Source organism: Thermobia domestica, chromosome 7 (genome assembly GCF_964235325.1).
Source record: "Thermobia domestica chromosome 7, izTheDome1.hap1.1, whole genome shotgun sequence".
Classification (NCBI taxonomy): Eukaryota; Metazoa; Arthropoda; class Insecta; order Zygentoma; family Lepismatidae; genus Thermobia; species Thermobia domestica.
Window position 1 is genome coordinate 170,235,350 of NC_137460.1, and position 14,054 is coordinate 170,249,403.

The 14,054-nt window shown below is 34.4% G+C and overlaps 1 long non-coding RNA gene across 1 annotated transcript; it reads left to right on the forward strand.

The window, feature by feature from the left end:
* Positions 1-328: 328 nt before the first annotated feature.
* On the forward strand, positions 329-6,374 carry LOC145688970 (uncharacterized). Its single transcript, XR_014132043.1, has 4 exons — positions 329-666; positions 2,089-2,264; positions 3,274-3,370; positions 6,250-6,374. It is a non-coding gene; the product is annotated as an uncharacterized LOC145688970 (long non-coding RNA).
* The last annotated feature ends 7,680 nt before the right edge of the window (positions 6,375-14,054 follow it).

Here is a 14,054-nt window from a genome sequence, read left to right on the forward strand (position 1 = left end):
AATATGCATTTTGTTAGCAATTATTGTATAAATATACGGTACAAAAAGTCCATTTTCAGAAACCACGTATTTTTGTCTGTAAAGAAGCATGAAATCTAAGATGTTTTCCTTCGAAAATGAAAAAGAAAATAGTTTAACATTCCAGCAAATTAGGCTAAAGAAGACAGATGAGTATTGGAAGTGAATGATTTGATATTGATTTATGCTCTCCGCCGGAAATCGAACACAGAATCATGTGCACGAAAGACACAGAGCTAGGAATTAGACCAGTAATAAGACATTTTCTTCTTCGAGACTCGATCGTCCCCCCCCCCAGAATAGGGTTTTTAAAAAAATAAATCTTATCCCAAGAATTTTCACTTTTGTATTATAAATGTTAAATAAAATCTATTGACTTCGAACGACCGCCCCCCAAACTTTCAGCTTGGATTCGTCCCTGCTACCACCAGACTTATATTTGTTCTTTGCGAGTTTGTTTTGTGAATAACTTCTTTTTTCCAAGCGTCTGTATCTCCCTCACCCTATGAATTGAGTCAAGCGCTGCTAAGCGGAGGAATTTGTAACTATTACAGAAGCTGACCAGTTGCGGAAGAAAGGCAACCGCAAGAAAGCTATACGGGAAGATAGGAGCGATGCAAGAATAAATCCACTTCCCCATGTTAACAGGTAGGAGCTTGCTGCCATATGCTCGATGTTACTGCTTCCAGTGGCAACGTTCGCTGCCACCGGAAATGTAAATCTCTCTCTTTCTTTCCGTTTTTTAATTTACTTTTTTCAGAAATGCATCAATACTGTTTTTGCGCTCAAGAGCACAGATTTATTTTTTACTGATACACTACATTAATACTTAAAAATAGTTTTAGTATTTAAAAAATATCCGGTTGCACAACCATGCAACCTATAGTACCAGCCGCCGCTGAATTTTGGTCAACTTGCCATTCATACTTGCTAATATAGTCATTTAGGCGGCAATTAAATCTTTTGCAGTCAATTTTTTTAGAACATATGAAAAACCTTTAAAAAAGTAGTTTATCTTGGTATTTTTCTAATTCTTCTGTTTACAACAGCACTTACATTGTTACAGTAGATTAGATATCTTTTATCAGTCTCACCTATCCGTCACGGTAAACTGGAATTCCTAAATCTGGTTTCTCCATAGTCAGTTGTTTGATTAGTTTCTAGTGTATTTTTAGTTTGGGTTGGGTTTTTCTTGTTAAGATGCGTGCATGTGAATGTATATATTTTTGTGATAGTTCAATAGTGTTATCAAGACATACCCAGCATTTGAAGTTGAAAATAATTAAAGAGATTTTATTACTTCTAGTCAATGAAGGAACAAATTATATTGTGCAACTGTTTGATTTGAGGATATCAAAAGATAAATAATATTAGAACATCTTTGTAAACTAGTAGACAAAAGGTACCAAATTTTTACTTTCTTTGTTCCTAAATTCTGTTACCTATAATTTAAGGTAAGTTGAACCATTTTTTGCTAGTTTCTGTGCGTCATTTAGCTATTTTCTGACAATACTTGTTGGCAGCACTGATTAACCCACTGTTTCTTGTTACTTTTGGAAGTGTATATAATTTCCATATACATACACGCACACACACACACACACACACACACACACACATATATATATATATATATATATATATATATATATATATATATATATATATATATATATATATATATATATATGTATATATATATATATATATATATATATATATATTTATATATATATATATATATATATAGTATTTTTTCTAATTCAAACGGACAATGGTCCTTTTAAATAACCGCAATTCCGATATAAAGCTGAAAGTTACCAAATAAATCCCAGGCAAACAGTTTTTGTTAGTCACGTAGCCCTTTTGATACTGCCTTCCATGAAACTCAGAACTCCACGCCTTTTTTTCACACTTCACATTACGGTATTTAAAAATTAATCTAGTTTCATTCATGCTTCGTTATTTTTTTTCCACTGGTAGAAAAACATAACAATACGGACCCTTATATATATTGTTTTTCTTTTCGATTTCAGCATGCATTAGATCTAAATAATTTCCTTTTTTCAGGTAAAAGTATTACTGTCAATTGGTGGTAAGGATTTAAAAGGTTTCGCTCACAATGCAATAAGGAGAACTTTGTGCGACAAGCTCGCAATGGAATTCTCTACTCTGGCAGGAAACCAAGGATCATGAAGCAAAAAAGCACACCTTTGGGTCCACCCAAATGTGCAAAAAGATCCACAGTAAGTTGATTTGAAAAGTTGTACTGAAATATTTAATTTCATTTATTTATTTATGCTAGTAACCATACAAAATTCCAGTTTGCTAATTACTAAGTCTTACTTCTCTCGTACTGGACGTGTGTTCTCATATTAGTATGTCCCAAGCAATCAGAAGTAATTCTTCATGAATAAAGTATGCTTTGAGTATTTTAGGATGCTTTTACTGTCAAGTAGTATAATATGTAAATGTGTTCACCCTTACTGGGCGAATATAAAATCTGTGTAGAATATATATGAAATTCAATAACTAATCCAACACTCTATGTTGTATACCTGTAAATTTGATACTGTCTACCACATGAATGTAACTTTGAAAGAATATAACTTTGTTGGGTTGGCAACACTGTTAGTCTGGTAGTATTACATAGTATGCGAAACTGTGTCCCCTGTCGATATTTTAAAGGTGCAAAATTTAAGAGCTCTTTGTCTAACACTAGAACGCAGATAAAACACTAGAAGAATATAGCTTTCGAAGTTACCATAATTCCAGTATAAAAAGAGAAAAGTTGCAGGCTTTCAAGACGGCGAATAGTCAAACTTTCGTCTTTCTGTCGTCTTCGTCTTTCAATTTTTCGTGACAACGAAGTTAGCCAAAACCTAATGTTTTTTTTTTGTAGTGTTATTTAAGGTGACTTGAAACGTTGACTCAAAACCATATCACCACTAAGGGCACCGGAAGAAAGTTTTGTTACACTTGTATAGAAAAATGTAACTTTTCCATTATATAATATACCAAAAGTGTGGTGAAAGATAACTTTCTATAGTACCCTTACCTAAAAATCTCAAAATAGGGGCCTACCTTAGGTGACTTGAAAAATAATATAGGAATTAGTTTCAGCTCTAGGTATCCACGTTTACAAACCATACCATAATTCCGTAAAGCTATTTAAGAGGGAAATTTATTTCAAATGACTTTTTTTAAAGAATAAAAATCGCTAGTATTTGCTTGAAATTCTATCTTTCTTTTCAGCTGCTGTTCGTAAGATGTACACCGACGCAACAGAAGAAACGGTGAAGGAAGTATTGGGTCTTTGGCTGCAGCAGGCGAAGCCTGGACTACTGCGTAGGTAAGTATAGTTTTACCTATTTTCCTTACAATCACGAGAGAGATCGGAAAGTTCTTACCATCACTAAATAAGCTAGGGATCTGCAACTTAGTGAAATGAGATAAGATGTTTACCTTGTATGTACTTATTATTTTATTATCCCTTATAATTTAGCAACTTGCCTGTTACTTTCCTCGGAGGGTGGAAATTTTAACTAAAATCGAGATTCATTACTGTTTACATTTTTATTTTCTTGTCTTGTGGAAGAAAGTACCTCTGTTAGTTTGATTTTATTTTTTGATTACTCCTATCTGCTGATGAATTTTTTTAAGACTAACGTTTATTCCTTGATTAATTTTGGTGTTGATTACTTCTTTTCTATACTGAAGGAAATTTCATTTTTTGAAAACTGCGATGTCACAGTAATAGAGAGATAGGCACTTTCTGTTATGTTTGCCTTCTAAAAACATTTCCTACCTGCTGCATGAAAAACAGAAAGCAACTAACCTCTTTTTGTCTTGACTAATTTTAGTGTTATTTTACATCTTTTCTATCTACTGAACGAACTCATCTCTTGAGAGAAAAACTACAATACCACCCTCTTTCTTGATTGATTAGAGTTAATTACTTCTTTTCTATACTAAATGAAACCATCTTACATTCTGGAAAACTCTGCAATGCCATTGTAATAGAGAAATATGTAATTGCAGAATCTTTCAGACGATAAGATTATTTCGTTTAGTATAGAAGCAAGCAATAAAGCACTATAACTAATTAAGATACAGAATGGTATTGTAGTTTTTTTCCTTCTCAAAAGATAAGGTTTCATTCAGGAGATAGAAAAGAAGTAAAATAACATTAAAACTAATCAAGAAACAGTTTTTTTCCTAGAAGATAAAGACTTCAGAAGTTAGAAAATTTTGTTAAAAGACAAAATAATAGTAAATGCATATTTCTCTCTTGCAAAGACATTCCCGAGTTTCCCGGAATATAAGACTTCATTCAGTATGAAAAAGAAGTAATCAACACCAAAATTGAACAAGAAACAAAGGTTAATGTTTTATCCACAAGATAAAGACTTCATTCAGAAGTGGCAGTAATAAAAATAAATTTAGTTTTTTTCCCCAAAGACAAAAAGATTTCAATAGGATGGAGCACGCCAAAGTATGCGTATGCGTAAACACTCAACAACAAATTACCAGGGAAATAAATAGGGAGACATAGGTCTTAAAATGCATTCAGAATTTGACTGGATTGAAGTAAATGAAGTGATTTGCCTGCTTTGTGCCATGTACACTGAGAAATGTTTCTGCTTTCAAAGATGGGATATAAAGAACTAGGTCGATAGGTCGCAGGAGTATTTATTACTTCTCTACAATGAATTGTGAAACGACGCTAATGATTCCGACACGACGTTCCATGAATATGGGTCAAATAAACTTAGTGTTACAGTTACGGTAATGAGTCATCCCTTCTTCATTTGATATGTATGATGAAGGCAATATGCATGTCTTCCTATCAGTGATTCTTGTGTTTTGAAAGAATGAAACGTTGCAAAGATGTATTCCTCCGCTGTAAGGCTCAGGATTGAAATCCGTTTGTTTTACTGTCACAAATAAATCCAGAGAATTGTTGCTCACCACCTCCTTACGTATTAGTCACCAGTAACTTTTTATATATATATTTTTAAAGAGAAATATTTCATTGAACCTCTAAGGTATGTTCCAAACTCGTTGCAAAATGGTTCGAAGTTGTCCGTGTACACGGTACCTATTTTAGTAAATTCTTACGCTTTTCCTGTAAATTTGCGAACTACACTTTCCTATGCGTTCTGTTGTACATTACGCAGGATAACGCCTTGTAGGTCATCATCTATCATTTGTGTTGCTCCGTGAAGAATACAAGGTACATAGGTTCACACACTTATGGCCTATCTTTCCTGTGAATCGTGAGATCAGATTGCATTTCATACAAGGCATGGAGGGAAAATTAAAGAAATAAGTAAATATTTGTTCTTCCATCCCTCAGTGATTTCTTATATCAGTGATCACTTCGTTTGTTTTTCGTAACGCCGTACTTATACAACAGTACCGAGTGAGTCAATATGACATTTTCTGGATTTATCTCAATTGATGCTCTCACAGAACAATGCACGTTTTCAGCTAGGAAAAAACTTCTACTGAAAATTTACTGGCACTAGAACATTGAAATAGGTAAAGTGAATAAATACCATACAGTGGCACCAGTCATGAAACGGGTCACATACTTCGTGACTCGTGATCAAGAAGTAGTCAGATCCCTGACCCTGTATGACCCAGACAGATCCGTGCGATCCCGAGACGACTAAATATCAGACTATGGGAGAGTATGTTGTAATTGTAACAGACGCGATTCTTTCCTTTCAAGTGTTTCTTATGAGTGATCGTCAAAATTTAATCGAATAAGGCTGTAAAACGTAAAATGTAGAATATAAGGGATTCCGCTGAACCGAAACAGTGTTTGCGTAATGTTTGTATATAGTAGTGTTTAAAATTACTTTATTAATTTTCAGTATGGGAAGATGAATTATATTGTATTTGACAGTCAAGACACTTTGAATAAGAAGTGTCACACTGCAAATCTAACATCTGAAGAGGTGAGCTCGATTTGGGAATATTAATTCACTATAAAAATTCTACCGTAATGCTATAGAGATCATATTTGGAGTGCTTCCAAGCCATGGATCACCAGATCTGAGAAACGAGTGCCAGACTCTGTTGCCTTGTGTGGCACTTACTTGAAAGAATAATAATGTATTTTAATGAAAGCGTATTTATAAGGTAAACAATATGAATGTTTTCTTTTAACTGTGCAATCAATTACATGTTTTTCAGTACGTATTTATGATCGTTATTTTGCAGAGAACGAAGAAATTCAAAACCTGTAGTGGAAAGTGACACCGTTGAAGTTAAGGAACCGAATTAAGGAAATAAGTTAGAAATAATACAAAAAATGTAAATAAGTTCAATAAATAACATTGTAATACAAGCTGATTGTTTTCATGAAACTGTAATATGCCATTACAGTCTAATGTGATGATGTTTTAATAGGAGGGTGCCCGACATTTTTTGCACCGACTGTACTTGACGTTTAACAAAAAAATTTCTGGCTGTTCATATAATTCGTAATTTTGTTTGTTATTCTATTTCAAATTAACATGGAAAACTGTAAAAAAATTTATTAGGAATTATAGTTTTGGGAGTCAATACCTTTATTTATATTTTAAATTAGTTATAAGTCTTGTATATGGATGTGTAAATGGATTATTACAATTCTTACGGTGTCAGTGCTATCTGAAAACATAGGTCCACTATTGGACGGAACTTTTCAGATCAAATAACCAATCTAAAATTCAACAGAATTTTCAGGACCACCCTTCACCTCTCTTTTAGATACCTAGGTCCATCTAAAATCTAGTTTAATCCAGATTTTACCAAGTTTTATTCGTTTCAAAGCCGCACCGCCAGAATGTTTTGTTTTGATTGGAGGATAAACCCACGCTATGATATTAGGGCGCGATTATTCCATTCCCTGCAAGAATTTCACTGAAGACGCCGGACTAAGATCTTCCCAGCTCAGAAAGTCAAAAAGGAGCAAGAAAAGCTGCAAATAAAGGTAACATTTGGATTTTATTAACGTGTAAAATCGTTGGAAGTCTCGAGGAGCCATGAACTATTAAATTTCATCGTAAAAAACTGGACTAAAAGCTGAAATAGTAAGTGCAATATAGTGAAGCCATGATTTCATCTACCGATCGCTATGGACAGGATTCAGAAGTAGTGTGATTTCCGTTTTTCTTTTCCTAAAACCGGTTCTGAAGATCAGTGTTTCCCCTGATATTTTCACCTTCCAATTTTCCTGCTAATTGAGGGTTATAAGACCTGTCCATATATAGATTTGTTTATGTAGGTAGCGAGTGATTCTTTTTTTTAACATATATGGCGGTATTTAATTTCTTTATAGTTAGGATAGTAATCATAATGCACGTGTAAATTTACAGTAAGGGCTCCTATCTGACTCCCAAATTGGGAGTACGGCTTCCAGCGGGATGAGTTGAACATGTAGTTTGTTCCGGGTTCCTGCCCCTTCAGGGCAGGGGTCCTATTGTTAGTCAACACTTCGATATGTCCCCTCGGGGCATTGATTAAAACAGGTTGATTTTAAGAATATGATTTAGTAAATACAAGGGCCAGTTGGCCCTGTTCCTTTCTTTCCCTTTCCTTTCGAGCCGATTTAAAATGGTAAAATCTGAATGTTGTCTGTGTATATTTATTAGTATAACATGTATTAATGATAGTGATGATTGGTGTGTATTGGCATGATGTGTCTTGTAGTGTAAGTAGTATGTGTATATTTGTAATGTAGTATCAGTGGTAGTGGTAGTTAAGTGATGAAAGAGTGTGTGAGATAATTAAATATGGACAGTGTAGTATTTGCTATGCGATAATTTTTTTATTATTCCGTCATTAAGTGAACTCATACACAATATTTAAAAGTGAACGTAATATAGTACAATAATTCCGTGTACAAGGTCACATTCAGTTGTTCAAGGGTTGATTATATCGTCGCTAGCCCCTAGTGTCAAAAGTCAGTACTAACCGCCATTCGTATGTCGATGTTCTTAGTGATTTAGTTTCCATGAAATTGACCTTTCTTTTCGAAATAAAACCTAGAAGGTATAATTCACAGCCCATATGGATGTACAGTTAGGTCAAGTGACCCAAAATTAATATATCCTGAAAATTACAACATTCTGCTTAGTCTAGAAATCGAAATATTTTTAAGTAAATAAACAATACGTAATTTTTTAACAGAAGTCGGGCGATATGATGCTAGTTCTTCGCTTTGAAATTATATTAAATGTTCATTTCTTTCTTTGTGGCTGCAGAATAATTTCATTGTTGTCAGAATTTCGTAAACATTAAATATTATCGCAGATAATTCTATTTTCAGTGAACATACGTAGGATTTTTTTTCGTTCTTAATAAAGCTACCAGGTATTACATAGTATTGTGTGTGTGGTGAAAGAATCTTGAGTTCGAGTGAGGTTGTCGTGCAGTGATCGGAATGGGAAATGTTTGTAGTGACTATAGATTTTAAAGTATTATGATGAAATGTGTGTATAGGCTGGGCGTAGATAGAGGAGACAGGGTGTTTGTAAAATATAGCGTCGTAGTAAATGAAAAGAATGATGATATGAATATCATATAAATATTAATATGAATATGAATATGAAAGTATATGAATATTGTAGTAAATGAATATAGAAGATAGGACACCCATATAGTTAAATATATAGTAGCCCAGTGAATACTTCGCCACGTGTGGATATATATATATATTGAATAGATACGTGTAGCTACAAACATCTCGGGTTCTGACCCCTGCACCATAATATCACGCGGACCGGAGAGCGATATATAGTCGGACTATGGTAATACTTTGTAGTTTGATGTGTTATAGTAATGATCAACCGTAGTAATATCATCTGATAGCATGGGTAGCATCATATAATCGCTGACTAGACATATTGAATAATAAATTATGAAAAGACAGTAGTAGTTATACAACAGGGCTATAGTGAATTATATTTTCTGGTCGGTTTTAAAATAGAATATCCTGCTCCGTGAGATTTTTTTTCTTGACGTTACCTACTCGGGCTAGCTTACAATGTTCATGGAGGCGACAGCTCTGACAGGGTTACAGAATCAAAACAATTAGTTATTAAAATTTATTATCCCGTACCCGGGCATCGACCTCTCCCCCCTTGAGTATTTTCGTTTTATTTTCTTAGTTTTCAAACTAGATAGTGATGGAAATTAATCGATGCCTCAGAATTTAGCGCATTCTGCGAAGGGGAGCTATCGGTGAGGTTTGGCCATAGAAATCACCGATCCAAAATTCAGTTTATTTAATTTTTTTTATTTTGGCAAATCACTAATTAGGGATATCTTAGCTATTACTCTAGCTTCATTACTGTCCTTGAACCTTCTTAGTTCTTCTGAGGGGTCGAATATTTTTTTCCCTTACTTAGAGATTTCAAAATTGGGGACGCAGTTACCTGGTCCCTTCCCCCTCTCCTTTTATCCTGCTGGTCTGGGCCGGATACGGGGCTCGGATTTCAATCTTACAAACAAACTCATGTGGGATTGGGATCTGATGGACACAGAACTTGCATCCTTGGCAGCAGGGCCTCCCTGCTAGTTTACGTATTTAAGTAAACTACCCTCTTTCGGCATATGTGAATATTTTTGGCTATGAGTTGTTATATATTTAAATTCGATCACTCTTCTGTGTAGTGAGTAGTACTTTAATCTTTCTCCTTTCGTTGGCGCCGCTTTCTCTCTCTTGTCTCTTTCTTCCTTCTTACTTCGAGATTTTTTTAAATTTCAACCTTCCCCCCCCCCCCCGATTTTGAACTTGTCGCTTACGATTTATTTAACGTACAACTCTGAACTGAAATTACCAACTGAGACGTTGCAAGACACGATTCATGGATAAAGTAGATAGTGATTAGGTCCTCCATCACATTTTGACCTATCACCGAAATGAACAAAGACTTCATATTTGACGACACTTCAATTACGTTCTTTCACCGTCGTCCCCTTAAGTTTTTTTTTAATCCATTGGTCACTTTCCTTCCGTTTTGGTTTTCGTTTATCATGTAGTTAACCTGGGCCCAGAAATTGTATTTTAGGTTATCTAGTTATATCTTTACGAATGCTCTGTGTTACGTGCCTGCCTCACAAAGTTTTTTTTTATTATTTAAGCACGAATTGATTATATAAAAGTTGAAATTTATAGACGCGCGGTATCAGGTAAAAAATCAATTTTCTTTTTCATATGTAATGTCGGAAGTCATTTGTTTTCTTGTACTTGCAACCTTTTCAAAAATTATTGTTGGGGTGATTAATTTAAATGTGTGCGCATTTATTAAATATATATATAGAGAAATGAATACGTCGAAATGTATATGTACTTAGTATGTGAATATGATTTTAAAGTAAAAGTATGATATTAAATGTATTATATGAATATATGTAAGAGCGCTCGTGTCTGTCCCCCCCCCCAAACGTGTATTGGTTGCTATAGTTTACCAGTAAGTTCTCCGACAAATATAAGAATGTAGATTTTGTCAAGAATACCGCCGTGCACTCAAGTAATTTTCCTTTTCTTCTGAATAGATGTAAATGATAACCTATGTAATTATTTGATGGCATGTATTAAAAAGTAACGGCAGGTCTAAACGTAACCCACATCATAACGAATATTATCCCTGAACTACCAACCTAAAACCATTGTGGAAAGTGTACCTTGAATCCTTCTCAGCTGCATATGTATCCTGTGACTTGACCAGTTTTTTTTTCTATCCTCATTTTAAACCATCACACTCCGTACACCTGTGGAAGATCGTTCTAAATCCGAACCATGTATACATATATACAAAAGTGATCTAAAGGAAAGGTCTCATGACGTGTCCCAGTGTTGAACAAATAACTTGAAATTATCCAATTAATAAGTTTGGAAATGGACGGTCTAAGAGGAGAAACATCCTCTGGCGAAAGTGATTTTATCGAAATCCCTAGATGGGTATAAACGTCGCAGTGTGCGAGTGCAGATATAAACTGTTAAGAGTTACAAACTAAATATAGTCGATGAATGGTTTTTGTAAACCAATAGTTATATATATATATAGATAGATATATATATAAACACAAACTAAGTTAAATGGAGCGAAATGTTTTTGGACACTACGAGTAGTGCGTGATTTGTGATTTGAACGCTCAGAATTATTAATATTTTATTGCTCAATGTGAGGTAGAGACTCATATAAGTTTTAATACACCTAAAAAGTTTTTTTCCTTTCTTTCCTCTTTGTCCATATTTTTTTTAAAAGTGAAATAAGTGTCTCCTTTGCGTATGTCGCAAATCATAATTTTGCTTTAGCATGCCTAAGATACAATATATGTAATTATTTTTATTTGTCAAGATGATTGGATATATAAAAATTTACTAGAATATAACACTATGTACTCTATTAATATATAACCAAGAACTTGTGCTTTTAAGATTTTCTTTGTAATTATTTTTCTTTTTTTTTCACTATGAATGTAATAAACTATTTGTACCCTTGTAGTTAGTTGGTTTCCTTTAAACATATATACACTGTCCTGAGTAAGTGAGCGTGTGAATGCATGATAGATTTAATATAAGTAATTTTAGTGATATCATTTGTCATATTAACATCTGTAATATATGTGTCATGTTTTAATATATGTGTTAAGGTAAATAACCTAGGTCATGAAGGACCGCTACTAATGGTTTAAATCGGCTCTAGGAGTGAAACGGAAATAGCAGGATAAGCCTAAATACGACATCTTTCTTCCAGGAAGTTGAAACTCTTATTGATACGATACATAAATTTATATTGAGTTTATAAGTTTGATTTTTTTTTTCTTGGCTAATTCATATGTGTGGTCGATCCTAGAGAACAGAGTTCAGATGCTGGATGGTTATCAATCACCGGTTGGAATAACAGTGCAAAGAATGATTTCACTTTTCTCATTTCCAGGTCTAGGTCTGGGCAACCCCACGATCGTGGTGCCTGGAGCTAGGTCTGGGTGGTATGAGGGAACATGTGTCTATTCCGAAGCATTCCAAAATTGATTAGTCGTTAATAACATTTAGAATGATTCATCTTTCAAGGACTTTCTCGATTTCTTACTATATTTCCGGAGTTATCCAGTAATCTGTTTCTTATTAAAATACCCTATTTCTTTTTCTTTCTTCTTTTTCTACCTCCTTCTTTTACCCTTCTACTTTCTTCTCTTTCTTTTCTATTTCTGAATGAAAGAAAACGGAGTCATGACTGAGAGTAGTCGCTATTGGCACGGTCAATAAGTTGTTTCGATGAGTTTTCTTCGGGAGTCCGATATGGGATAATTAACAATGAGATGAGTATGCATTGAGGGACGAACAATAACAAGAAAGTTTATTGGAATTTACTTTATTGGAGAATAATCTGGATTTCAATTAGTAGGTGATGTTTCGTAATCGCCCTCGTTCAAAGAGAATTAATTTTAGCGACTCCTCTACATTGCTTTTCTTCGTTTACGTTTTCTTTCAAAACCTTATATCAGTTATTGCGTAGAATGTAGGGATAATTTATTTCAATTATGTAGAAGCAGGATGCGAAATAATAATAGTTATGATCGGGGAGAGAGAGGAGTCGATAAATAAGTAAAAAAATGCACTGGAAAGTTTTGAAATGAAGATTTCATATATTGAACATCCAAAATTATTGAACTATGTAAGGTTAGGGATAATGCTTAACCACTTGTAACGATCCCGTTACGAAGAGCTATGACGAGAGGAGAAGATAAGAAGATAAGGATTGTAAAACATCTTATCAATGTCAACCTTGCATTTCTCTTGAAAGAGAATGTTAAAATTAATGTGTATTTTCATTTTGTTTCTTTAAAAAAAAAAGAAAGAAAGACTGAAAGGTAAGAGAGGAAAAAGAATGAAAGAATTTGTAAGTTGCGAGTTGTATCAGTTGAGTGTATTTAAGGAGAGAGAGAGAGGGGAGGTAATCTTGCTTACTGCCTCAAGGTCGTGGTCGCAGCGCGTGTATCCCGTGACGCGATTGTGGCGCCAGGAACCATGGTCGGTACGATCGTCCGTAGGGACGGCGTACTAGCTATGTTGTGTTGAAGACGTGTAGGTGTCTTGGAATTGGTTTTCGGGGCATGCAGGTGCCTTTGGTTTTCGTTGTTCAGAGGGGAGAGTACGTCTGTTCGACTAATATTTCTTATGGTAGAAGAGGACTTCTATTAACTAGACTCATATTGCATCGTTTGATTCTACCAAAATTTCTTGTTGGATTTCTCCATTGTGTGTGTAATTAAAAAGGAATGAGAATAGTGAATTGTTGCCGCATATTGAATTTGCTAAGTTTTCAAAAAAGAAGTGCAGCAAAAGAAGTGAATGAAGAGGATTATTTGTGAACGTAGTTTAAAGCTGCTTATGCCCAATTGTTTTCCAAGTCGAGTGAAGTTTTTTTCGTTCCACTCGTCATTTTTGTTCCTCGATTTTGCCGTGTTCAGGGTGAGTGTAAAGAGAATAAAGTAAAAGAAGTATATTTGACTAAGACTTGTCAAAACGGCGAGTTGCCTTGTCCGAGGTAATTGCCCATTGAAATCTTTTCCTTGTTCTCAATTTTTATGGAATGATAACGGAGGAGAATTGCGTGTGAATAGTCGGAAAGATTCTGTTTTAGTTTCGCTAAGCATTCTAAAGAAATATTTATTGAAACCAACTCACTTTATGTCATTTCTCTATGAGAAACTGTGGAGTCATTTTTGGTTGGTGAAAAGGAGATGTGGGAGGAGAAGTACGGTCAACAGTTGAACCTTTATTTTGACTTAATAAAGTTAATTGCTATCGTCCCTGGAAAGTATCATTGCTGTTACTTGATATTTCTTGGACATACAGTAACGTCCTAGAAGTAGTGGAATGCGAATGTGGAAAGACGCTAGCCTGAATCTTGGCCGATCAATTAGTAAGAGGAATATTAGTTGGGGAAACATCTTCGTTGGGCATAATAAGATATTCTTTGGAATATTAAGTATTTTGCCGCTCCGTTATAATTATTACAAGGGCGGGT